Raw genomic sequence first — 27,969 nt, forward strand, 5'->3', positions numbered from 1 at the left:
CAGCAATATTTTTCAAAGAAATTAAAAATATGTATTAAAATTTACAAAAAGCTTCAAATTGTAAAATCAATCCTGAGAAAAAAAATGAGAGAAACAGGGCCTCCCTGGTGGTACAAGGGGTTAAGCACAGCACTAGGAAGATATCCGCAGCCTCTGCAGCACAAGTTCGATCACTGGCAGGCCAGGGAGCTACCCACGTGGCACAACAGACCTCTCCTGTCTCGCACTCTGCTCCCCTCAGCAGTGTATTTTAGTAGATCTGCCTGTTCTGTTCCCCATTCTGTCTTTGGTGGGTCCTCTCAACCCCCACACCTCTGGCTGCACCCCAGTTTTTGTATGCATAAATAAATAAATCTTTTAAAAAAGGAGAGAAACAAAGGTATCACATTACCTAATTTCAAACTTTACTATAAAGCAACTGAAAGTACCAAAAATATTATGGTAATGGCACAAAAACAGATACATAAATCGATGGAATAGAACTGAATGCCCAGAGACAACTCCATGTATACACAAGCACCTAAATCTATGATAAAACAGCTATATTCATACAATGGGGAAAGGACAGCCTCTTTAATACATGGTGTTGGGAAAATTGTAAAAGCTGCACATAAAGAATGACGTTGGATTCCTTGCTAACTCCATTCACAACAATAAAACTCTAAATGGATTAAACATTCTGAAAAATGCAACCATCACCAGAAGAAAACGTTCATCCTACCAAAAGGCTAAAGGTCTGTGGCGGTCATTTGTGCTATCGGGAAAACATTCCCAGTTCTTTCCCTGAGCTAATACATATGGGGTTAGCTTCCTGTAACTTTTGAGATTAGATGGAGTTATGTGACTAGTTCTGACCAATAAGTTGTGAGTACAAGTGCCGTGTGTTCTTTCTAGAGACTTCATATGCAGCGTAAAACAGCAGAGCATTCTTTTGCTATGGCACAATGGCAACATCATTTAATATTGGAGACGCCCCATCAACCTGGATCACTGAGTACTATAATTAGCGCTCACTCACCCACCTAATGTGGACAAATTACACAAAAGAGAAATAAGGCCTTGTCTTTAAGCCACTAAGATTTGGGGCTGTTTGTTACTGTAGCACATTGCAGGATATCCTGACTAATATTAGAGCTAAATCCAAATTTCCTTGCTCGAAAATAATGGCAGTAATTATAATAGTGGCAATGATAATAAACATTTATTGAAAAGCTGCTGTGTATGCATGCAGCAGAGCTCTGTAAGTATAGGAAGAATATCACTTCAACCTCACGAAAGTAGAACTAATATTTTTATTTTTAGTTCACAGATGTAGAAATTAGACTCAAGGAGGTCAAGCTTGTCTGTCAGAGATGGAGCCTGATCTCACTTTCCTCCAACCCCCTCCTGATGTTACCCACTGAGAGAGGCTGACTGCCCAGCTTAGGCATAGTAACCACACATGAATGAATTGGTCAAGCCGGAGCTCCTCTCCCCACACAAATGACATTTGGGGCTGGGTAAGTCTGGTGCTGTGAGGTTGTCCTATGTCCTGTGGGAAGTTTAGCAAACTTGTGCCCTTTAGCTTCCAGCAGATTCCAGTAGCACTCCTCCCTTGCAGTTGAGCCAGAAATATATGAGAGGGATAAGAGACAGGTGTCAAAATTGTTCCCAGCTGAGAACCACTGTCTAGCAGTGGGTTCTGCTCATTTGCGGAGGACTTATTTCTAGTACTAGGCTCTGAGGATGGTGAGGTGTATCTGGAGACTTCAGGGAACTTATGGCTTTGAGAAAAGGGCCAGCCATGAACCACACAATCTTCTGAATAATGCCCTGTGCAAAGTGTTGCAAAGGAAAAGTACAGAGCCTTCACATGGGATGAACAACGCCCTAAGACCTGGCTGCAAAGAGGCTATTCCTATTGATGAGGTTTTATCAAGAGGCGATGTTAGTGGTCTCCAATGAATGCCAGTGGATTCTGCTGAACCCAAGTGTGACCAGGCTCTAAATCACCTTAAACTCAAACGCTTTTCAGTTCAAGGTACCCTGACACCAGCCTTAAGATTGGCAGACAAGAGGAAAAGGATGCAGGGAACACAGCAACCCTTGGCAACAGAAGCACAGCACAGCAGCTGGTGTGGGGCTCACCTCGGCCATCTGAATATACATGAGCTGGACTCTACTCTGCCTTTTATCCGTCAAGTGGCTGTCAGAAGGGCCCAGCAGGTCTGGGGATAATGTACTCGGATGTTTATCAGGCCAAACAGAAAGAGCATCCACTGAGACAGGGGCAAGGGGAAAAATAGATCTCTAAAAATAAACCTGATTTTAATTTCAAACTGGGTCAGTTTGGCTTGGGAATTATTGGGGAGTGTGGCTGAGCAGCTCAGGAGATGAAGTGGAACCCTTGCTAATTTAATTTGCATAGGCTGCTTAAAATGCAGAGAAGCCTGCTGCTGGGAGCATGACAGCTCCAGGCCTGACAGTGCCCTATCTTGCTTCTGCAACTCTGAGCCATTGCCTCAGAGAGGGGCAGGATTCACGGACATGCTTTGGAGAGGCTTCTCTTGGGACCCCTGTGCAGAGAAAGGGCATGGGGTAGGGGTTGGCACAGGTCAGGTGGCTTCACTTGGGTCCTGCAATGTCTGAGAGGGCTGCGCCTGTGCCTTTCTGGTGACATGAGATGAGAACTATTTCCTGCTGTTCTCTTAATTTGATGGATGTGTGCTTGGGATGGATGTTTATGAGCTCCCAAGGAGCAAAAGAGTAGTGAAGGCCCTGCAGTGGACTTCATATCAACATTCCCTACCCCACTTCCTACACAGGCAGGGATAAACCAAAGACGCTTTGCAGACCACTCTCATTCCTCCTCCATGATTTTTTTCTATCCACATGTTTCCTGGCTTATCTCGGGTATTTTTCAAGCCTGCTTCCTCCTTTCTCGAAAAGCTCACCAACTTTCACCTAGGCACTAACTCAGCAGTCCCCACATTTGTGGCTTTCATAAGTAAGAAATAATAATTTTTAAACAAATGGAAGGCCAATGATTTATTTTACATGGTAAAGACATAAAAAAAAAAACAACAACGCCCTATGTACTACCTACTACTACTCACCATTTAAATGAGCATTATTTCATAAACAAAAAGCATTTTAACACCAAAAATGTTGGAAAGTCATTTTTAAGGAAGTACAGCTGGAACAGCTGGCATGCTCACCTATATGGTCACACATGCAACATGCACACCCACAATTCTATCTTCCTCATTTCGTGATGGAAGACTTTCAAAGGGCGTGCATGCGGGAAAAAGCATCTTAACAAGAAGTCAGCCCCAGATTCTAATTTCTCCATTTTACTCTTCCTCCACATAATACCTGCAGAAGGTACCCTCCTTAAAGGCATATCTTATCACAACTCCCACTGCTGAAAGCCCTCTAAAAGCCCTCAGTATGTAGTAAAGCACATGTGGAGAAACACAGAGAAGCTAAATAACTTGCCTGAACAGTACAGCTAGCTCTGACTGAATTAGGCACGCTGGGCTTCAGACACTGTTAGTCAGGGAGTTAAGGGTCCCTGGGTGACCGTCCCTCTGTCAGCTTTCCAGAAGATTTCGCTTGGCTGCCTTTACTCTTGTCTCAGCTCATAAACTACCAACATCTGAATTACTGGTCTTGTTCTCAAAAATCCAATCAGGACTAGTTTATCTTCTTTATTCCAAATCTAACAGAACTGTTAGAAATGTCCCATATCTGTAATGTCCAAGGCTGTAGTAAAGAACCCAAATGGCTAGTGAGCACTTGACATTGGGCTATGATAAGAAACTGAATTTTTATTTTTAATAAATTCTAACAGACTTAAACAGAGACATAGGATTAGTGGCTATCATAGGGGACAGTGCAGTATTTTGACTTTTTTCTGCTTTATTCTTAACAACCATCTAGCACCACAAGATAAATCACTTCACAGATATTCAAAAGGGAAATGTTGTACAGAGCCACATCTCTGGGTTTGAACGCTAACTCTAGCACAAATCATCTATGTGATCTTGAGCAAGTTGTAAGAACTCTGAGCCTCAGGGATGATAATAGCAGGGTTATATGATGATTAAATGAATTAATGTGTATAAAATGCTTAACATATAGAAAGCACAGATGTGTTTGCCATTATTATTACTTAGTTCATACATATGGGAGGCCCCACAATTAGGTTCAGTCTAGCTGTTAAAGGCAGACCCAGCATGTGATCCTAAAGCAGCACTTGTGAGGTGTCACCCTCACAGACTGACAGAACCCCAGCAGCAGTAGCAGAGACACACTGCAGGGCCCCACTTGATACTCACTGCCTAGTCATGTCATCTCCACACCCCACTTCAAAGAGGGGTAACTGAGTCAGAGAGGCATAAACAATTTGTCTAAGGTCATGCTGCTGGAACATATCAGAGTCTGGATTTGTATATTGGGTTCTCAATGTGATACCAAACGCCAGGAAGAGAGAGCTGTCTTGTTTCACTGCATCAATCCCCACTATCAGTTATGATCTTCCATTTCTATGGGAGAAAGGGGTGTCTCATTTCCTGGCTGGCTTGCCAAATTTATACCAAATGCCAGCCTCAGTTTCCTTCAGCCAATAAAAGAAAACAGAGTTTGAGGAGAAGGAAAGTAGCTTAATTTGTCGACAAACTGAGGAGGGCAGTAGACTTGTGTCTGAAAGACTACTGTCCTCCTCTTTGGCAGAGGCAGGGTTTTTTACACAAAAGAGTCAAACAAAAGGGAGATGGACCAGGGTCGGCAAAGGGGAAATAGGAAGGGTCAGCATGTCCTTTTGATGCAGGCATAAGGAGATTTTGGGTGGGCATTGACTTACTTTGTTAACACTCGATGTCTAACTTCCTTAGATGTTTAACTTATTATCCTCTTAGGGATGTCCTTCAAATGTAACAGATAGGAATGCTTATCAGATGGGGCACGAATAGAGACCTGTCCTGTTTCACTGCATCAAACACAGTGCCAAAATGCCCGCTCTGTGTACCTTGAAGGAAGTCTGATGTGTGTGTGTGTGTGTGTGTACACACACAGAGTAAGCAAATATATATATGTGTGTGTGCGTGTATATGTGTGTGCATATATATATATATTTATACACACACACATACATACACATGTTTATGAAATGTTGTTTTCATTGAGATGCAGGGTTTGGTGAGTGGGGTCCTTGAGTTAACTTTGAGAAAAGTTTTAGCAGAGTTCCCCTTCCACAGGCACAGAGCAAGTCCACCCAGGTGAAAATTACATTTGAAAAGGACAGCTTTATCAGGAAAAGGAGAAAGAGAGAGATGCACCTGCATGGTCACAGATGGGCAGGAGAGCCGCTGCTTCTGTTCTGCAAAGGGAAAAGGTTTGTGCAAAGAAATTGCCAGTGCAGAAAATGTATTGATAAAAGTTTTTTTTTTTTTGGGGGGGGGGAGTTCATTCCTTTGTGGAATTGTTATCTATTGTTGAATTAATTACTTCTAGGGTATAACTAAGTTGATTTGTAAGGACCAGTGATTTTCTACTACGGCCGACCATCTCCACATCCCCACCTCTGGTCTGCACCTCTGGATTCTTTCTATGGCAATCTGCTACTTGCATAGCAGTTGAAGGCTAGGGGTTTTTCATTTCTATAGCAGGTTTAACAAGTATGTTAATCATTTCTACTCTCACCTCCAGTTTCCAGTCTTGTGATGCCTCCACCCTGAATTTTCTACTCTAAGTCTCCATCACATATATGTAGATATAAATATCTCTCTATATCGATATGATACACATGTATATATGATATATATGATACATAGATACATGATGCATGTATATCACATACCAAATCTGTACACTCTATAATTCCGTTTGAAACAGGCAAAATTAATTCACAAAAACAGCTTCTGTTGTCAGGAAATTTGGGGAGAAAGGTTGATTTAGAAAGTTCAATATCTAGATTTCTCTGATTTCACAGTTGTCTCCATAGCAATAGTCAGAGACTCTAAAATGGGCAGCCTCTTTAACAAGACACACTGTCATTCTCAGAAGACTGGGAAAGTGGCCAAGGCCATGTTGAAGTGGCACCTGCAGAGACGAGGGGCTTCCTCTTTCCCATTACAGAAAGGTTTTGCAAATGACAATACTAACACAACTTTGAGGGAGAACACCCTTCAGGCCTTCTATAACCATTGTTTTGAGAGACAGGAGGACTAACATTCATTGAGAAGCTAACATTGTTGTTTCAGTCCCTGGAGCCTGTGATGCATCTGGTAGAAACTGGAAAGAGAAAATGGAAATCCTGATAAAGCATCCCCCAAATACTTAGTTTGCTTATATCTGTAGTGAAACTTAAATGGGAATATTCTGACTGCAGTCTGTACTTTTTCTGTAAGTTTGAGGGCAGGGGTAGGTTTTAGGGTAGGTCATAAACTCAATTTTGTTTCAACCTTGTTGGCATAGCTCTTATAATTTATAAATGGCTACCAATATAGTATGTTCTTTGATAGCACAGATGTGATATTGTGATTTATAGCATATAGATATAGGTATGTATACACATACACAGAATTCAGATTACCAAAATATATTCCTCATACATATTTAGTTATTTAGTCTTCATCTGCTATTATGGGCTCATAGCTTGCCCTGGAATTTCTTAAGTGTAGAGAATGTTAAAAGCATCTCTTATTATGTTAATAAAGATAACTCTTGGAAAACACCCAAGGAGGGGGCTGGTTGACAGGAAAACCAGTGTGAATAAAGGTTTGGAACTTCCAGTGCCACCCCCAGATCTTTGAGGAAGAGACAGGGGCTGGCTACTGAGTTCAGTTGCCAATGACGAATGAATTAATCAATCCTGCATATGAGATGAAACCTTAAAACCCCCAGAGGAAGGTACTTCAGACAGCTTCCTGGTTGTGAACAGGTAAAGATTTGGGGAATGGGAGTCTAAAGGGCTTGGAAGCTCCTTGTTTTTCTCCCATATCTTGTCCTAGGCATCTCTTCCATCTGGCTCTTCCTGAGTTATCTAGCAGGTTAATGGGTTTCCTGAATTCTATGAATCATTCTAGCAAAGACGTCAAACTGAGGTGTGTTTCCTGGAAACTTCTGACTATAGCCACCTTGTCAGAAGCACAGAGAATGACCTGGGATTGTGAGGAGCACCTTAAGTCTAAGGATAGGGTGATGTGGACTTGCTTTCTGTAGTGGGTTGGGGGGGAACCCAGGTAAACTGTGTGCCATTTGCCTGCGGTTGGAACTGGTGAGTGATGTGGAGGGCATTTTGAAGATTCCCTTAACCTGAAATTTGAGGTTTTCTTGAGTCGATGGTGTCAGAAGTGAGTTGAATTCTTGAAGTTGCTGCTGATGCCTGCAAAGTGCTGTTGGTTTGGGGAAACCTCCACACACCTATTGGAACTGGGTCTAGGAATCCATAACACAATAAATACCCTTACAAGCCAACAGAGTCCATTTTACTGCTTTTATTTTGCAGGTGGGAAATTGAGGTTTAGCAAGGTTAAATCACTACTCAAGGTGACAAGGTTTAAAAGAAAGGACTGGAATTCAAATCCAGAAGGGTCTGTCTACATGTTCTCTTTACCACACTCGCTATTTCCATCTGACATGACTGGTCTCTTCTCTGATTTCTGTAGGGAGGGGGATATTATATGCTCCTTATTAGCTTTAACAGTCTATTAAATATAACAGTCATCTCACTTTTTTCCTTAAATAAATTCATTTAAATTCCTTTAAGATACTAAGAGCCACATCTCAGTTTTTTCTTCTCCTACTACATCCTCATTCGTTTAGCCCTCTTCTTTTAAAATAATTACTATCATATATCTTCAACAGCCTGCTGAAGTATGACATTCAAAACCAGAGTTTCAGCTTAAGGGAGTCTTTGGACAGAGTGTTATTTCACATTCTAATCTAAAGTTTCTCTCAATGATAATAACTTGAATAAATGGCTATTATGAATACTGCTTGGGAAAACTTGATAGTTTGTATTTAGACATGATAAATTTAATAATTTTCTGGAAACCAAGAGAATTGGACAAAGGGAAGAAGAATTTTTTTCTGTTTTCTTTTCTCCTTTCTCTTTGAAACAAATAATGTAAACTTGACGGGGGCAGAGGAGGCACTAGAAAGAGATGTGTGTAGATGTTTAAAAATGTTAAGCAACTTCATGCATCCACTAGTGTGGATACATGCTTGAAACTGGGATTCAAATCTGGAATCATTACATAAACCCATTCTGTGACTGTGATTAACTACCTTCTCTCAACTTCAGTATTCTCACCCTTATAATGGTAATATCTGAAAGCAGTTATCTGCATGAGATAGTACATATAACAATCTCTTGCATAAATGTTATTCACTCACTGGTCTCAGTATCTGGACCTGCTTCAGGTGAGGTGGTCACAGTAACCTCGAATTATTTACAGTGCTAGTCTACTACCTGATTTTGTTGAAGGAGCTCGTTTCTGTAGTCTCTGAATTAATGTGGAAGTCAGTGCTGTCTCTGAGTATCTGTAAATGGAAGGTTTGGGGGACCTGGGGTGCCACTCACCCTGCCCTGTAACAGAAACACTATTTCTCATGGAATTAGAGCATGCTAATATGCTTCTAAATGCTTTACGAATGGTGGGATTTATTAAGGAAAAATGTCAGGGAATAGAAGAATGGAACAAGTTTGCAAACACATCTCAAGCATGCCTCTAACTTAACCAACAAAGGTGCAGAGCAAGTTACAGGAGACACAAACTTGATCATTGAACCCAATAATGAAAGGAAGTGATTTGCACAACAGCCAAATAGATTATAAAGTAGAATTTAAGTGCTTAATCTTTAATGTCAGAGATACCTTGGATCAAATCCCATTCCATAGGTAGTTACTAGATGTGTGACTGTAGGCAAGTTACATTAGCATTTTGAATCTCAGTTTCATAATCTGTAAAATGAACAGATTTATTGGGCTATTGTGTGAGAATTCAATTATATGACACATAAAAATATTATATTGTCGTTACTATTACATCAGCGTCATTCCTGTTGCTGTTTTCTGGAAATGTTGGCTAATTTTGTGTATCCTGCCTTTAGCACTTTGTGTCACTATGTGTGAACAAAGAAGGGAGACCTCCTTTGCTTCTGTGGTGATTGTTATGCTGCCTGCTAAATATTTCTAGTTGTCCTCTTTACTGGGTGTGTAGGATGGCTACTTCCTAGTTTCTTTGTGATTAGGTGAATCTAGTTTTGACCAATGGGTTTTGAGAGCAAGTGATATGAAAATTCTGGGTAAATTTCTGGGGTGAAACATTTAATTAGAGCTTTAAGATTCAACCAGAACATTATTTCCTCTGGCACAGTAACTTGTGACACTGGAAATGCTGACTGCTCCATCAGCCTGAGTCTCTGAGTAACTGAAGTCTAGCGTCCTTCTGTCATGCCACTATGGTCGTTTAGCATGAGAAAGAAAGAAACTCTCTATTATTTAAGCCATTGAGATGCTGGGGTGGTTGTTACTATAAACCTATCTAGTTAACTGATACCACATTCCTCCCCCTGGTTCTGGTTTTCACTGGGCCCCAGTTCCCCCAGGGATTTTTGACAATGTCTGGGGACATTCTGAATGTCACAAATGCCAAGGGGGTAGGAGGTTGCTACTGGCATCCAGTAAGTAGAGGCCAGGGATACTGCTAAACATCCTGCAATGCACAGGGCAACTATCCCCACTCCAAATAAATTATTCAGCTGAAAATGTCAATAATATTGTAATATCTTGCCTCCTCAACCTTCCATGCCCTTCTCCTTCTTACCCTCCCCACCAAGACTGTACTCCCTGATCAAGAAGCAGCCCTCCTGCTTGACACAACACACAGGGCCCATGCTTATTCCTTACTACGCTTTCTTACCCAGGACACTGAGCTATAGTGGGGCTAATAAACCCCATGCATATTCTGTGACACCCCCCTTGCAAAGGGCACCCTAAGGGTTGAGCCAGACCTAAAGTCCAGAAACTGGAGGTGAAATAAGCCATTTTTCTCCTACAGGGACCTCTTTTTATTCTTCCACCATGACTGCCACCTTTACCACTGAGTTATATGATTTGCTAATATCCTCCAACAAAATTACAGAAAAGCCCATAAATGGACTCATTAAACATTTCAGTTGAAAGACTTAGAAGGGAACGGGAATTTGACATGGTTATGAGATCTCCATTTGGGCCAGGTTTCTGACAGTCTGATAATTCTAATAGACTATTATATTTGATGGAGGTTTTAAAATAACGTGTTCAAGGTAATCACGGTAGTGACAGAAGCATGACCAGAACCCAGACTCATACACTTGCAAATCTTTAGTCTTTTCATATGTATGTTGTGGAGGGGAGAGAGCTTGGAGAATGGGTAGTGAATACAGTGATGGTGGAATTAGCTTGGCCTTCAAAGTCTGGTTATCCTCAATTTTTTATTTTAACTTACCTGCACTTCAGTCCCCTGTATAAAAGTTGTGGTGAGAATTGAGAACATATGCAAAATTTTAGCATAATGATTAGCATATAGCTATTATTCAATAAATGCTATCTACTACAGCATTGGAAAATGTAGCCCTTCTGTTGGCACAAGGGAATATATGGCTGTTGGTTACTTTAGAGGACTGAAGAAGCCAGGAGGAGAGGGCAGGGAAGACAGCTGACAAACCAAACACAAATGTCACTTATTTGTGTAATCATGCCTCAGTATTGTCTTACCTCTGGTTTGTTTTTTGCAATTTATTTGTAAGTTGCACCCCAAAGATGGTTTGCCTTATTAGGATGCACACTCTTAAATCTCAGTACAATAATGAGTTCATTATCCTGGGCCTGCTGTGTTTTGGTAGTGCCAGTAGGCACTACTTTTAAAAAGCAAAGAAATTATAATGGGATACAATAGTGCTGATTTGTCAACACATATTTACTGATGCCTACCATGTATGGGCACTGGTAATAGTGGAATAGGCTAGGTTCCTGCCCTCAAGGAGCTTACCTTCTAGTAGAGGAGGCAGGCAATTTACAAATAAAATAGTGTGGATGGTAATTTGAGCTTGAAAGGAAGTGTGTGCCAGGTATAAAAATGGCTCAACAATCATACTTTTATATTGAATGAAGGGCCCTTGGAGGTATTGGCAATTAAATTAAAACATGAAAGATGAGAATGATGTGTGGTATATGTATTCAAGGAGAAAATAATTCAAGAAAGAGTAAACACAGCAAGCATATTGTGTCTTTTGTGCCATTTGTTCATTCTGAACTTCCTCATAGTATTATAAAATAGGCATTTGTGGTAGGCAGCTTTGGACATGACTCCCAATGATCCCCTCATATTCTGTTATAATCTCTTCCCCTTGAGCGAGGTCAGGACCCAGTGACTTGCATCTAACAAACGGAACACAGCAAAAGCCATGGTGTGTCACTTCTCTGATTAGGTTAAAAAAGATTGTGATTCTGACTCCGTAGCAGATGTTCTCTCTTGCTGGTACAAGCTGGAAAGTCCCACATGGCAGGGAACTAAAGGCTCAGTCCAACAGCCCACAAGGAACTTTATCCAACAACCACTGAGTGAGCTGGAAAACAGACCCAGCCTGGCTGGGAGGATTTTCGGCTCTACGCCACGCTTTGACTACTGCTATGAAAGACACTGGGATTGGCTGGGCTGTATCCAGCTTCCTGCCCCTCAGGAACTATGAGGTAATAACATGTTGTTTCAAGTTTTGAAGTACTATTTACCCAGCAATAGATAATACAGCATTATTTCATTCATTCACTCATTCATTCATTCACTCACTGACTCACTTATTCAACAAAACTTTAGAAATTTTACAGACTAGATGCCTGGTGCAAAGGCAACAAAGATATATCTCACAGTCTCCAGATGCTCATAGACTCATAGAGGGAGATTATGTACATGGAACCAAATTACATAAGGACAACTGTGCCCTGTGTTGTTCTAGTGGTTGCAATACACTGTAGTAGGAACAAACAGAAGAAAAGCAATGACAACAGGGTCAGGGACATAGGAAGTAAGGAAACTGATGTTTAGGGGAGGTAAGAAGTCCAATGTCACACAGCTCACTGATTCATTCTACTCTGTTCAAACATAATGGGGGTGGGGCATGTGTTTATCTCCAGTGTAAGACTATTTTGACTTACAATTTTCAGACTGCTTCTCTTTTATGCTTCTTCATCATCTAAAACCAAATATATGTTGAAATGAATTTTTTATTGCAAATGCAAAATAGGCAATAGGCTAATCAGGTTTCTTTGACAAAGATTAAAGTTACATTTTCAATTAACTTTGATAAACCAGAAATCAGACTACTCTAACCTAACTCATTACTCTGCAAGCATTTGCTCATGGGTGGGGGTCGTGCATCTCTACACAAAGATGCTGATGTTGGGCAGAAAATGATTGAAACCATACTTCATGATGGAATCTAATTAGCAACATAGATTAGTTACACAGAAATGTAACAAAGGCAAAGATGCCAGAAATGCATCCATGGATGCTTCAGCATTACAGGAACTTGCCTGAGAGATGAGGCTAAGGTTTTTATTCTTGAACTGATAATTTGCTAAACCTGCAAACCTAAAAGGAATCTAATTAAAGTTAATGAGAAATAATCTCCATTAAAAATTCTTATTATTTGTGTAGCTACTTCTTGTGCTTTTTCTCCTGAGTTCATGTCACATATTACACTCAAAACTCAAATTAGAAAAAAAAAAATATGCTTTTCATTCTCTTTTCTTTTTCCCTTGTATTTTTTAAGGCATAACATTCATTTTAAACCATATTTTATTTGTGATGGGGACATGTAAAGTGCAAATGTTAAGGTCACAACTTGATGAATTTTCACATTTGTACTTCCAAATAACCACAACCCAATTCAAGGTATGGATGGGTGATATCCAAAAGAGCTCTTTGTAGGAGTATTCTCGGCTACCCATTTTGGCTGCTGCAAGTCTTATGTGGCTATTGAGCACTTGAAATGTGGCTAGTGCAATTGAAGAACACAATTTTTCATTTTATTTAATAAGGCTAAGTGGCAACCATTTTGGACATTACAGATATAAAACATTTCCAGCATTTGAGTAGCTTCAGATCAATACCTACCTATATAACACACATAACTTTTATTCTGGCTTAGTATTTCTAAATAGATTAGTTTTTACTGATATTAAATTTCATATAAATGAAAAAATAGTACACTTTTTGTTTCCTTCAATATGTCTGTGAAACTCATCCTTTTTTGTTGAATGTAACTGCTCATCTTTTTTTTTTTAATTGCTTAAGTATTCCATTATATGACTAAACCATTTATCCATTCTACTGTTAATATGCATTTGGGTTGTTTTCTGTTTTCGGCTATAGGAACTAGAGTGGTCATGTTCTTGTGCATATCTTTTGGTGCACAAACATACTAATTTCTCTTGGTTAGGTACCAAGGGGTGGAGGGGCTGAATCTTATCCTCCCCATTGCAATGTAGGAGAGCTCCAGTTGCTTCGCTAAAATTAAATTTTATTTTTGAACTGTTAATATTTTTCACATGCAGTATTTATAAATTGATTGAGGGAATGTGTAACTAATTGAAACATTAGTTGGTAATATCCAAAAACTTTAATATGCAACTATCTCACATCCCAGTAATTATACTTCTAGGTATGCTTCCTGGAGAAATTTGTGCATGTACATGTACACAAGGAAACATATGTAGGTATTTTCGTAAGAGCTTGTTCTGTAATAGCAAAAAACTAGAATTACCTTACTGAGTAAATAAATGACAATATATATCCGTCCATTATGGAGTAACATTCAGAAAATGAATAGAGCTGTATTCATATGAAGGAATCTCTCAATATAAGGATGAGTAAAAACAAAACAAATGGCCCAAAATAACAGTTCATTATGATTTACATATTCAAAATAGTAATATAGATATAGACCTATCAAGGATACAGATATTGGTAATGAAGTATTAAGAAATGCATGGAAATGACAAATGGAAAAAAGCAAAAGATACTTATTCTGTGTCCAGGAAAGAGTAAAGTAAGAGATTAAGATTTCAACTGCACAAAAAACACTTATTTATTAACCTAGATAATGAGTATGTAGGTACTGTTATTATACTTTATATCATTTCCATGTCTTAAATTGTACATAATAATAATGATGATGATGATGATGATGTTGATGAAAGAATCCATCAAAGTGGTGGACACTACCAAGCACACTCTAGCAATCATGCTCAATTTTCTCTTATTGGTGCATAAATCACTGGATCCTCAGAAAGTTTTTAGCTGAGCACATGGCTGTCCAGCTAAAGACCAAACGTGTCAGCCTTCTTTGTAAAGACTTGTGGTCATATGATTAAGTTCTCGTAATGGGATCTGAGTCGAGGTGAGCACTACTTCTGAGTCATAACCTTAGAAAGAAGCAAGTTGCTAGCTCTTCCACTTTCTCTCTCCCTGTGGGTTGAGAACAAATGTGTTGGTTGTGATGCTACTTAATTACGTGCACAGAGACAAAACTCTGCCTTGCTTATTATATTTCAGCTTCCTGAGGGCAGGAATCTTGTCTGTACATTGACTGCTGTGTCCCCAGTTCCCAGAATGATGTCTGGCATATGATAACACTCAATTCATGCTGAATAAATGCATGAATGAATGTTGTTTTATCACTAATGGTTAAGCCAGTCTTATTTACCTAATTTCACACTCACCTGACTTTTCTATGTAGTTTTACTGATTTATTGTAATCAAGACTGAATTTAAAATGCAAAAGCAATGTCTGTCCATCTCAGAGGTATATAGTAAAGTATATGATGAAGTATATGACAAAAGGAGAAGAGAATATGTATTTTTTTCTCTGAAAGGCATTTGAACTGATGATACAAAGTTGGCTCTCCAAATGAATAACTGAAAACATTATTAGGGTTATCTTTCCATAACTGCTAATACTTTTCTGAGAACAAAATTACTTCCACATGTAAAAATTTTCCTTCCATTTTCATTAGGAGAGTTAATGACCTTCAGCTTCCAATTATTTGGTATACATGGTGTTTCATTTTATATAGCAATAAAAATTATTATTTTCTAATAAAACAGTGCTCATTCATTAAGGTAAATTGGTAGAGTCTGTTGGAAAATATATTGACTTTAAACTGTTGAATACTAGAAGATGTGAATAACAAACACATCAACAACTGTGGTAGATTCAAAGGTTGCCATGCCATTTGCAATGTGACTTTCTCTTTCTCTTGAATCTTGGCTGTCTTATGACTTTTTGGCCAAGAGAAGTGATAGTATGGCAATGGTGAGCCAAGATATCTGGAAGTTTAGTACTCTTTCATTCTATGCCTTAGTGCCCAGCCAAGTGAAGAAGTCTAGGTGAGACCTATTCTTGAAGAAGCCAAGTGAGACCTCATAGAGGATAAGCAAATCATCCCACCTGAGGTCATCCCACACCGATCTATAGCCAACAGACTGCCATATAGAGCAGTTTCCTACCAGACCCATGGCTATCAACAAATACATAAGAAAATCCAAGACCAGAAAGAGTACTAGCTCATTTGTAGATTCATGAGTAATAATAAATGCTTCTGTGTTAAGCTATTGAGTTTGAGAGCTGTTCATTCGACAGTTAATAGCTCACTGATATAGGCATCACGGCAACGGTAAAATAAACATATTCCAAGAGGAAAAGACTTTAGATTTCTAACAACTCTTTTTTTTTGAATAATTCCATTATTTAGTTATTGAGGTAACTGTGGTTTGCAACACTGTATGTGATTTAGGGGTACAGGTTCACACCTCTTCAGATATAGGTTACCACACCCATCACCAAAGCATCCAGCATCCATAATCCATAGAGTACAGTGAACCCCCTAGCTCTTTTGCTCCCCATCCCCACCCTACCCCACCTCTCTGGTAGCCTCAATTTTACAGTCAGATTTCTTGGGTTAATGTTCCTTATTAACATTCCCAGGCATCTTTGATAAAAGGAGATTTCAAACTTCCTCATTTGTTATCCAGTTCTCAAAGCTACTCATATCCTACCCTCACTCTTGCATTATGAGTGAAATTATGTAATTTTAATTCTCAAATATTTACTCTAACCCCACTTTTCTTTCCTTCTTTCCAATTTTCAAACAAAGAGCTCTTTAAAGTTGGCATATTTGCATTGATTCTAGGAAGCCAAGGATAAAAGAAGATCTTTTAGATTAGGACAATTATAATAGTAGAGAGACGTTGGCACTTAACAGAACTTTTTTATACCTGAGGTTCAATAGCTGTATTATCAATATATCTTACTAGTGGTATGCTACTTAAAGTGTGTATATATTTTAAATGTTATTTGTTTTAGTCAATTATTGCCACAATAACTGTTTGTAAGAGACTATTCTCAGTGACTTACACCAACAAATGTGTGTTGTCATATTCATGGTTCTGTGAATATGAACCATGGCTAGGGTTTTGCTTATCTTGACTGGGCTTAGTGGTAAGCTTTATACTCTGAATTGCTTTAGACTGAAGGTTGGGGGCCTCCCTGGTGGCGCAGTGCGTTGAGCGCAGACTGAAGCTGCCACAGCCTCTGCAGCATGGGTTCAATTCCTGGCCAGCCAGGGAGATTGCCACACGGTGTGGCAGACCTCTCCTGTCGCACCTGCTACTCCCCTCAACAGTGTATTTTGGTTGTCTGTCTGTTCTGCTCCCTGTTCTGTCTATGGTGAATAATTTCACTCTCCCGCACCTCTGGCCTGTACCTCAGCTCTTGCATAAAAATAAATAAATCTTTAAAAAAAATAGACTGAAGGTTGGTTGGACTTGTTTCCAGGCTGCAGCTTCATTTCAGGTCCCCTCCATGTGTATTACACTGAGACTCAGACTAGAAGAGTTACGACTACCTGAGGCATAGTCCATTTCTTAGGAGATCATCAAAATGCAATGGTAGCATGATCATATGTGTAAGCATAAAAATGCTTTAAAAGCATTAGGCTTTTAAAAATAGCCCACTGACAAAACCAATGTGATGGCTAGGCCTCAAGTCAATGAACCATAGCATAGCAGGTATTTAATTTTAATACAGGTAAGTGAAGAATTGGGACCAATTATTTAATCACATCTCAGTTTCTTTATTTTCATTCAGCTTAAAATGTTTATCATTTAAACAAAGCTCAAACAGTACCTCTATGGAGTACTACTGACCAATCAATAAATCCCATTGATATCTGAAATTTTCAGAGTCCTCCTTATTGAAGCTAACATCACTGTGCCACCACTTCCACTACCCCCATTGCCAAACCAGTCAATTGTTTACCAGATCTATATCATATCATTGACTCTTATTACTCTTCTCCTGCAGTTGCTATTAATATCCTTGTTTTATAGAGAAGTTAATGAACTTGTTAAAGGTTACAGATAAGAAGTAGCTAAGCCTGGATTCATATCCAGATGTATCTATATTTAACACAGTATCTCTAACATATCATTCTGCCCCTATGCATTAGAATTGCCTGTGTTACATATACACTTTATATTGTGGATGGATTTTGCTTACATGATAGTTTTGTTCCTTTAAAACACACTGTCTGCTTCTTTTTTTTTTTAAGATTTATTTATTTTATACAAGCTCTGGGTACTGTCAGAAGCATGGGAGGGTGAGAGAATTTATAAGAGCCAAAGCGGGGAACAGAACAGGCAGACCGAGGAAATACACTGCTGAGGGGAGCAGCAGGCACGGCAGGAGAGGTCTGCGCACCATGTGGGACCCTCGCCGGTAGCTGGGGATCGAACTGGCACCGCAGAGGCTGCGGGCAGCTTTGCAGCCCAGCGCTCAACCACTGCACCACCAGGGGAGGCCCACTGTCTGCTTCTTGATGACAAGAACCTGGTGTTACACCTCTTCAGATTTTTTCCTACCATGAATTGATTAGCTATTTGATTTCTACAACTGATTCAAGAGAACCAGTCCAAACCTAAACATTATTATTCATCAAAACAGACTTTCCCAAGATACAGGAAATCAATTAATTAATGATGACTAGCAAAAATAGCACAAAACACCTGATTATTAGGTGGGTACTATCATATTCTCCTTTTATATACTGAAAAAGAGAGGCCCAGAGTGGTTAACAAACTGGTTCAAGAAAAAACAGTAAATTGCAGAGCTGGAATGCAAACCCAAATCTCTGTAACTATACAGTTCACTGGTCAACCACTAGTGTTCAATTAATTTCTAGTAGACTCATGTAATAATTACACATATGCTGAAGGTTAGCTGTAAAATTCTATAAAGATCAACCCCTTGGTAAAACCCTCATCATGAACCAAATCTTGGCTCAAATAGTGGCAACAATAACTGATAATGATCATCTAACTTAAAAAAATATGCTAAATACATTTTAAAATACATTATGCCAAGCATGGTACAAAGTTATTTGCTCATTACTTTACCATGGCCTCACAATTCATACAATAAAGGAGAGTCTGTTATTATTCCCATTTTACAGATCTTTTTTACACTAATGCTTAGGAAGCTAAGTGAGTAGTCTAGGATTTGCAGTGGTCAGGTCAATTAGATAGTGAATTTTTTCTTTATCAAAATATACTTTTATTTTATAAAACCAACTATTCAGAAGTAAAAAGGAAAAGACTGTCATGAGTCAAATATTAAGACTCTGATAGCACATATTGGGTTTCTGTGGTATGTAAAGATTGTCTTAAATGCCAACATTTCTAAACAACCATTACCTTCAATTACAGAATAGATGGACAAAGTTTTAAACAAAACCTTTGGGTAGAAATGGTAACAGATTATATCCATAACCTGCTATTTAGAAAGTAAAAATTCTTTCTGTTATGATGTGGTAATGACTTAACCCAGAGGATGATAAACTGCATCCCTTGTGTAAAAGCCACTAGTTGCCTATTTGATAAATAAAATTTTACTGGAACACAGTCATGACCAATCCTTTCCATATTGCCTAAGGCCACTTTCAATAAATGACATAATTAAGCAGCTGCTCCAAAAGACTGCAGGACCCACAAAAACTTAATCACCAACCCTTGCTTTAATTTTTCACTTAAAATCAGTGTGATATGATTTTTCATATGTGCTTTTATGGTTGTTTTTTCAAAGAGCAAACTTTTGGGGTTTCTGGACCCTACCATAAGGTGCTGTGCTGTGAAACACAAAGTAACCACTTGATCAAGACAACCAATTGGCTAGAACATACACAAGCAAGGAGGACAAGAAAGAAGAACAGTTCCTATCGTTAACCATTTTAGAGCTTTAATTAAAAAAAAAGTCAGGAAGCACTTGTATTGATAAGGCAGAACTTAAATGAAGCAAACAATAACCCTACCAGTCTCCACTGAATCATAATTAGTCAATGTACAGTCTTCAGCTGACCTTTTTCAACAAATTTTAGGGAGGAAAAAACAGGGTATATAAAAATAAGCTCCTAAATGATTTAGTAAAACATATAGATGCCTATTGAGCAGACTCAATAAACTTTATGCTCCAAAACCTTCTATATGAATGAAACCCATCACTATTTTCAGCCATCGAGTTAAAGAGCTTATTTTGGAGTCATGTACCCTTTAGTTAAAATCCTGACTTTGATGCAAATGAAACTTGAGAAAATTCTCTCTCTCTCTCTCTCTCTCTCTCATTCCTTATTAAAATGTGGATAGAATTGTCTACTTTATGGCTTATTATAAGGATTAGATATGATAATATATGTAAAGTACAAGGCTTAGTGCCTGGCACTTAGTAAATGCTTCTGGTAGGCATTATTGCTATTCAAACTGGGGGTCAGAACATTGATACTGAGGCTTCCCCTAAGAGTCTACCATGAAAAATTGATGTAGAATCATTCACTAGCTGGAAGGAAAAAAAATAAACAAAAAACACCTAGTATATTTTATGCATGCTTTCTTGAAAGGGTTAACAATAAAATTTAATCACTGCATTCCATCCCATTATCCAAGCTTCTTCTAATTGTAGGTGTGAATCCTTCAAGAAGCAAGAAGACTGCATGTTGGAAGAAATAGGTAAATTCAAATCATTATTGTGGAGAGTCTGGGTTGTTGAAATAAGTCAGGAAGTTTGTAAAATAACTCTACTTGCATAACTATGTTATATGGTTTATAATAGCCTCCATCATTTGGGGAAAGGTGGTAAAAGTAGAATGTCCTATTTCTGCATGTCTTTTTCTGAAAGTACACCTCTTTAACACCTCTGATTACAATTTTGTGATTTGATGCTTATGAAAAGACTTCGAATAAAAGAGCATACTTATGATTTTGTTTTGGCAACAAAAGGAAGAGACTGGCAAAATGTCTGTAGCAGTTCTGAAGTCTGCACAGAAAATAGCCAATTCCCTGATTCTCAGATGCAGGATACCTACTGTTTCCCAATTTCAACTTTCTGTGGTAGTTAGTCCCAGTAATAGCAGATGTAGTCAGATAGAAATAGCTGGCCATGTGTTCTAGGAAGAACTGATAGAGAAGTGAGAAATATCATGATGGGGTCATCAGAAAGTTGTTGCTCTGGGAAATTACATATTGTTCTCCGGTCCTGCCCCATTCAGATTTTTAATGCCCTCTAATTTTGTCCCTGCTTGCAGAGAAGAACATGCCCATGTGGTATAAGCATCTTGATTTCTTTCCACATCCCAAGAATGCTGAAATTAAAGTACATTTGGCAAGGAAAGCTACTTAAAACCAGCAGCCCATCAAAAAATGTTATGACTGGTAGAAGTAGTATGTGACTTTCAAAAGACACATACCTGTACCTCTTCTTTTAACCCTGCGATAGGAGAGGCAAGCTGAGCATGAACAAAGTCATGCCTGGAGACATACTGTGAACCTCAGGGGATATGCACACAATATAGTTGAAGTAACACCAATGATTCAGGTCTCAGACTGACTTTCCTGTTCCACTGATGCATTTATAACCAGAATAAACAAACAACTAAGCACACATCTTTGTGGAATGTGGCTGTTTAAGCACCAGGAGGCCATAGTCCATAGTTGAACAATCTATTTTGTGGCAAGCATTGTGCTAAGTGTTGGTTGTATGTTTGTTCTGTTGCAAGGTGAATACAATAGATATAGTCCTTGCTCTTAAAGGGAAAGTCTAGAATAGGAAACAAAGAATAACAGAGTAACCATGAAAAATAGTTTCAGATTACATTGCTCTGTGGTGGTCATAAGCACCAGAAACAAACAAAAAGAAGCCTATTTCGGCAGAATGGTGAAGGAGAAATGCTCTAAAGAGGCTCTATTTAAATTGATACTTGAAGGACCCAACCACATGAAGAACATTGGGGTAGGGGAAGAACATTCGTAGCAGAAACCCTAGAAGCACACACAATAGACACCCTACTGTAGTCTCTCCCCCTTGAATGTGGGTAGAACATGTAACTTCTTTATAAACATAGTTTATGACAAGAGTAATGTGATGTTGCATATGTAATAAAATTAGTTGACTTCAAATTAATAGAAAAAGGAAATTATCCTAGGTGGGATGGACTTAATCAGGTGATATTTTAAAAAGTGGGTCCAGAAATTGGAGACTTAAGCACCAGAGACTTCCTTTCTCTATTGCTGACTTTAAAGTACTTCAGTTCGACAGCTACAAGGCTATGAGTTGTGCCAGTAACATGAGGCATTTTGGAAGTGGGCCTTATACTTTTGGAGCCTCCAGATTAGAACACTGCCCAGTCAAACCCTTAATTCCAGTTTTTGAATGTCTCAAAAGAGAACCTAGCTAAGTTATGCATGGATTCTGACCTATAAAAACTGATATAATAAATGAGTATTATCTTAAGTTACTAAATTTTTGGTCATCTGTTATACTGCTATATAAAGAAAACAAATGTAACACTCTAAGTAGGACAAAAATAAAATCATTGGGAGGTGTGTTGTAGTGAGCAAGGAGGGAGACTGTCAAGATCCAGATTGCACAGTAAAGTTTAGACTTTAATCCCTAGCATCTGATATGGGGTGCCTAGTGCATAGCAGGTACTCAAAACATCTGTTGAATGAATACATGAAGAATCACAGGATGTTGCTAAATAATTATTTAATATTAGACTGTCATTGCCATCTACCCTCAGATTTTCAAACATTTCTACAGTAGATATTTGTTGAAGACAATTGTGTACAAAGAATTGTACTGATGTTAGAGGGCTAAAAAACATGATTAAGAAATAGGGCCTTATACAGAAACAAATCCTCAACCAGCATATCTACTGGAAACTTCTGAATTTGGACAAAGTTAATGTATTCACATGGAGATTAAATACTCAGTAATGAGGGGGCCTCCCTAGTGGCGCATGGGGTTAAGCACCGCACTATGAAGCAAACCGCACTATGAAGCAATCCGCAGCCTCTGCAGCATGAGTTCCATCCCCAGTCCGGCCAGGGAGAACCCACATGGTGCAGCAGACCTTTCCTGTCTCACCCACTGCTCCCTTCAACAGTATATTTCAGTCAGTCTGCCTGTTCTATTCCCCAGTCTGGCTTTGGTGGATCCTCTCACCTGCCTTCTCAACCCCCCCTTCCCCCTCCACATCTCTGGCCTGTGCCCCAGCTCTTGTATGCATAAACAAATAAAAATCTTTTAAAAAAAAAGACTCAGTAATGAATTATGAATACTACCTAGTAACCTAGATCATAGCTGAAAGCCTAATAATTTGAGGTTTCTATCTGAGAAGCCACCAAATGCTAATTAGGTCCAAGGAAGATAGCACTATACCCCATCAAGGGCCATACTGATGATGGATTGGAGGAAAGGAAATTTAATGTTAGCAAAATTAGTAGTTCAGTAATGACTGGGAATTCAATATTGACAATGAAAAGGTGTTTATTATACATTAGGCAATTATATTCTGTGTGTCTCTAGTCAAGTGTTCCAGAGCATATCTTCAAAGAAGATAAGTGAAGAGAATATTGACATCTCCTATTATTTGTAGTATGCATGTTATCCCTGCTGCCCATTTGGTACAGATGATGGCTAAGGAGAAGGTTACAGTCATGACTTTTTAGTAACTTCCGGTACAATCAGTAACAGCACAACTAGAAATACAATTCTCAAAGAGCAGAACTGAAACATTTGAAAACCCCTCTGTTCCTTTAGTTCATATGCATTCATGTCCCCTTTGGAAATTTAGCTAGGTTGCTCCCATAAAAAAAAAAAAAATTGCATTTAAAGCTATAGGAAGACATAGACTGACCTCCCTCTAAAACATATTTCAGGGGTGTGTTCCAAGGGAAAGTGTCCCCACCTTTTAGAAGGAGGCAATAAAGGATAACTCATAAAATTAAGCAGAGGGACAGGAAGTATCAGACACTTGGTTGAAGAGATCAGTTCAACTCCAGATCTGGAGGCCACTAAAGGGAAAGAAGGGGAATGGTGCTTTGCATTTTTAAAACTTTTTAAATACCACAACATCACTGTCATCATTATCTTTGCATTCTATGAAGATAGAAAGCAAGTCTGTCTTAGCCTTATTTCTAAGGGGATATAACCTATTCTCAAAGAGGTTATCCTACTTTGTTGGAGCCAATGCTCCAATAGCTACATAATTGACTGCTTCCGCACAAGAGTCTAGGAAAATAATACCACCACCAATTTGGTAATAAGTTTCTGATTATTTTACAGAGCTTATTACATTCAGTATGAGCAAACTCTTCTATGAAACAGACCCATGCATTCTCAAACAGAATAGATGATGAAAATTCTATGTGCAAATATGAAGACATCTTGTTAAACCTCATTCCTTTTCTTTAAAAATGTAGACACAATTCATGTTATAACAGACAACTGATATAATCACTTTTTGATAAACTTCATATCTTGTTTGAGATGAAAACTAAAGTTACTGGCAGAACCTCATAAAAAGAGATCATAGGAACCTTCAGAAAGCAGAATCAGATTACAACTTCCCCCAGGATGCAATATGCATAAGAAAATATTATGTGTGTTTCTGGCTTTGAAAGAATCCAGGAATTGCTCTTTCTCATGAAGAGAAGGTCAAGAAAATACAAAGCAAAACAAGAAAGAGTTCAAGCAGGGTGAGAATGAGAGCAGCATGATTTTCACTTCTGCAGCTTTGCTCCTATGAGATGGTAGTGTTCTGTGGCACTGAGGGTAAGCTATGAGAAAGTAAATGAGCATATCTATAATTTCTGAAAGCTGACTATAGGGCAAAGCAGCACAGACTTGGTCAGAAAGATGCTCTGGTCAGCCTGGGACTAATCTCAGGGTGGGCGTCAGACAGTTCTTTTCCACCACGCTCAGTACGTCAGGGCACTGGTCTCCCAGCTGTGCCTGTCACATCACTGGTCATGAGAGATATCAGACAACAGAGAGATAAAGAATTTCCACCTTAATGGCTATGTTTGGCTTTAATGTATATTATTATTTTTTAAAGAAATAGTGATTTAATCAGGTAACTTTTTATTGTAATAACTTTGGTTTACATTGTTGTTTGTATAGTAGAAGTTATAGGATCTCCCCCCTCTGCCTTGCTCCCTCTCTGCCTTGCTCTCATCCTTATCCCTTTCCTCCCTCCTCTAGTAGCTCAGTTTTATAGTCAGTTTTCTAGGGTTAGTTCTTAGTTTGGCTTTATTTCTTTGTTCTCTTTCTATTCCACATATAAGTGACCCCATCTGGTATTCGTCTTTCTCCTTCTGATTTATGTTACTCAATATAACACCTTCCAGGTCCATTCATGTAGCCACAAATGGCAAGAGTTAACTGTTCTTGATAGCGAGTAGTATTCCACTTTGCATATATACCACATCTTCCTGATCCATTCATCTGTATTTGGTCATTTAGGCTGTTTCCACAACTTGGCTATTATTAATTGTACACACGTTATTTTTTCATAAATAAGTAAATCCAAATTGCTATTTCACAGTAAACTAAAAATGGATTTAAAAAGCGAGTTGGGGTTTGGTTTATTTAGAAATAGTAAGTAAATACATAGGTGTTACTCGGAAATGGCAAATAATCATGAAGACAGCAGTATGTTAGTGACTAAAGTCTAGAAAAAATGCAGAAGTAAGTTTTTTTCTTATCCCATGTTTTCTTTGTTGATATTTGTTTATATTTACAAAATAACTATCTACTTAGAGCAGGAAATTTAGAAGCAAAGAAAAGCACAAATGAAAAGCATAAAAATCAAGCATAAAGCAACCTCCTAGATATAAGCACAGTTAACATTTTAGGTTTTGCCCATGCAGTACTTTTCCTATAAAATGGTATTATGCCTTTATTCTCTATTTCGTAGACTGATTTTCTATTTAAAATACCTAATGAACATTTTCCCATATCTTAAGCTTTCTTCTTCAACAACTATTTTATTGGCTGAAGTGTGTTTTTTTCCTATAGGTAAAACAAAATCTATATTTAATCTGCTGTTGGGAATTAAGGTTGCTTCCATTTTTTCACTGACATGTAAAATGCTACATGAACATATTTGGACATGATGTTTTGTCACATCCCTGACTATAGTTACTTATAACAAGTAGCTAGAGGTAGAGAAGCTAGGTCAAAAGATTTACCCATTGAAAAGATGTTCTGTTGCAAATTAACAGATTATGGAAAGGTTAAAGTAATAAATTATTTCAACAGTGAGTCTTGAAAACATCCATTCCTATAACATTTTTGATGTATTATTTTACCGATAGTATCTTTCTTTTAAAATAGAAAGATACTTTATTGTTTGCCAATATACTTATGTAACTCAGATTACTAACAACATGGAACATACAAAGATAATAACACAGTCAGAGTTTGTATTTTCCTTTGAATTATCAGTATATGTTCTATGTTCTGATTTCTACTGATATGAACTTCTGAAGCAATTACTAGACTTAGGCATGAGTATAGAGTATCCTTCTTCCAAGAAATACTTTACATATCTTCCCTATTTCTTTTAACTAAGGGGACAATCATTACTCTTTGAAAGAGGATATTGTATTTTTTTCAAACTCATGAAAAAGATATTAAAAAGAGGGTTGAATTAATTGTTTTCTAGGAAAAAAGAGTAAAATATGGTCTCACCACTTAACCCTATTTAACAAGTTCAAAAACACTGAGATCAGAAATAGCATTGAATGGATTCAGTCAACTGATGTTGATGCTGATAAAGAACAAAAAATATGTAGTATAAGTTGTTGCAATAGAGGTTACTCTGTGTTTTGAATTGAAGTTGGCTGAGAAGAAAGCAGTATGTCAAGGAGTGTTTTTGAATGTAATGAATATAATGTAAAATACTGAACAGATTCCTACTATTAAAACATCCAGCGAGTTCTGAGTTTGAGATAATGACTGACAACAAGCCCTCATCTACCCGTTAAAATAATCTGCCATCACACATTTATCAATTCAATACATACTACTGAGTACCCACTATATGGCAAGAAATGTATCATGTACTGGGAATACTAGTAAATATGGCAGGGATGAATGTTATACTCAAGAAGATGGTATTCTGGTGAAGGATGGGTAGGGAGGGTAAGGTAGATTATAAACATAAAATAAATGAACAAGAAATGAAAAACAGTCATAAAGATTGTGATGAAAATATAATGGGGGATGGAATAATAAGAGACGGCGAGATATGAGGCAAGGAAGAACTTCAGATGAGGTGGCTTTGGAAGACTTTTTGGAGAAACTGAAACTTAAGGTGTGCCAGTCATGCAAAGGTCTTGGCAAAGAACATTCTAAATCAAGAGAATGGCATATGCAAAGATTCAGAATCAATGTGATATATTGGTGAAATGTACAGAAGGCCAGTAAGTTAAACATGTGGGGAAAGTGGCAAGAACAGAGAAGACTGATATACGGACTGAAGTCTTAGTGAAAGGCTGGGATGTCATTCTAAGGGTGAGGTGATGCCACTGGAAGGTTTTAGGCACAATCCAATTATGTCATGAAAAGACCTCTCTAGCATTGTGTAGTAGGATTACCAGTTGGGTAGGTATTGTAGTCATCGAGGTAAGAGATGTTGGTACCTTCAACCAAGGGAGGAAACACAGAGGCAAAAAGAAAAGAACCAACAAAATCCGGTAGTCCTCATGTTAAAATCTGTGGAACTGTTTGGATACTGTCTATTGATTGTGCCTCTTCTAGTAGAATATGATATATTTATAAAGTACCCCATGCTGCTCTAGGCTTTATATACATTAACTCCTTCATCCTAAGCTCATTTTTGGGGAGGTCACTAAATCCACAAGTCAATCAAGGTAGCTAGGGTTCATATTAAGATTTACATAGGTCTGTGATTCTGAGAAAGGAAACTTAGCAAATACACTATAGTGTCTCTGTTTAAACTTCATTTTACCTACCTTGGGGGCAGAATTGGTCCATTCGAACTAGGACACAGCTGAGTCTTGCTAAAGGTTCTTAGATGGGGGAGAGCAGCAAAATTACCAGAAAGGCAGAATCTGCTTCAAAATGCAGATTTCTGGGTACTACCCTGAGAATGAGGAGCAGAACTGCTAAGGTTGGAGGTTCTAACATCTATTTAAAAAATGCTCCCAAGTGACACTAAAATTTGGAGACTATAAAGCAGGCATTCAATATCTGTTGAATGAATGGATATAATGGAAAGATTAGGCAGGAAATGAAGATCTAGAGTAACTCATTCTCCAACCCCAGATCCAGTGAAAATATAGGCTCACTTTGGGATGGGTCAAAGTCGAGCCTCAGTTAACTCCTTCAGAACCACATGAATATTCATGTGACTAATACATGGGTATAATAGATTCAGACCTCCTGGTAACATTCTATTTTAATGATGACCAGGTATTAAGTCTAGCTATCTCCCTAAGTAAAGAAGAACAAGCCCCTCAATTGGTAAGCACCAACAATTTTAAAACCAAAACAATTTTTAGAAAAATTTTTAAAATTTTAACTATT

General features: G+C 38.3%; 1 protein-coding gene across 1 annotated transcript in view; it reads right to left on the minus strand.

Annotated features, from left to right (window-relative positions):
• The window catches only part of CADPS (calcium dependent secretion activator), a 445,600-nt gene that overhangs the window by 298,867 nt on the left and 118,764 nt on the right, over window positions 1-27,969 (minus strand).

Source organism: Talpa occidentalis, unplaced genomic scaffold, assembly GCF_014898055.3.
Source record: "Talpa occidentalis isolate TD23 unplaced genomic scaffold, MPIMG_talOcc4v2.1 talOcc4.10, whole genome shotgun sequence".
NCBI lineage: Eukaryota > Metazoa > Chordata > Mammalia > Eulipotyphla > Talpidae > Talpa > Talpa occidentalis.